The sequence below is a fragment of the Phalaenopsis equestris genome, unplaced genomic scaffold (genome assembly GCF_001263595.1).
Source record: "Phalaenopsis equestris unplaced genomic scaffold, ASM126359v1 Scaffold000094, whole genome shotgun sequence".
Lineage (NCBI taxonomy): Eukaryota > Viridiplantae > Streptophyta > Magnoliopsida > Asparagales > Orchidaceae > Phalaenopsis > Phalaenopsis equestris.
In genome coordinates this window covers 5,821,577-5,822,417 of record NW_018164536.1, presented here as the reverse complement: position 1 = coordinate 5,822,417, position 841 = coordinate 5,821,577, and the positions used below count along the sequence as shown (strand labels likewise).

Genomic DNA, 841 nt, shown 5'->3' with positions numbered 1-841 from the left:
ATTTAAATTCCATCTACGATTAGTACTTTTTAGAAATTTTATAATAATTTGCAAAGCATAGTCAAGTTAAAAAACACCGTGGCAAGATTAGCATTCAAATATATTCCCCATATAAGCTCCAATCCAATTGTACAGCCCCATGCCCGCTACTCCAAATAAACAATCAAAAGAAAGTAGAAAATTTTACATACCACTCAATTCTTATGTATATCTAAACTTCACTTTTAGCATGCATACAACCTTACGCATGCACGAAAAAATGTAATTCACTTTTAACCGTTAAAATTGTGTTATTATTATGTGCCATTAAAGATGTGGAGGAAAACTCGAAAAAGCATGTGTACCGTCCAATTATGAGTCTTTGCGAGCCGTCTTGCAAGAGCACTTATGCAATAGGCTACATCAGTCCGAGGGCGCGATATGCCAGAAATGACCAAGATTTCTGAAAACAAAAAAGACAACAAAAAATAACAAATCAGTAGCAGAGAAAACCCTAAAATTCTAGATCACCCAACGTCAATATGATCAAATTAGCTAAGGGACTCACTTCTGATGTGCCTCTCCTTCGGCGGGCACTCAACGTGATTGGTGGCCTTGATGATGGCAACATCCAGCTCCTGGGGAAAGTAGCCCGGTGAGAACATAAGAGATCATCCTTAATTGGCCATCATAAGCCAAAATACATTAACGAATAATGGGATAGAAAATAGGTGAAAATATATTCTAAGGATGTGTTTGACACCTATTTTATAGCAGGATTACCATGTGAATTTAGCATAAATCCATCAAACACGATTCCGGGGTCGCTAAATCCGTATGTCCTCCAAATCCAAATTTTCCT

At 37.2% G+C, this 841-nt stretch overlaps 1 long non-coding RNA gene across 1 annotated transcript; it reads right to left on the bottom strand.

Moving 5' to 3' along the window:
- Positions 1–312: 312 nt before the first annotated feature.
- Positions 313–841, bottom strand: LOC110020142. The gene is made up of 3 exons (XR_002293503.1): positions 763–841; positions 548–617; positions 313–442 (listed from the first exon to the last, which is right to left on the bottom strand). It is a non-coding gene; the product is annotated as an uncharacterized LOC110020142 (long non-coding RNA).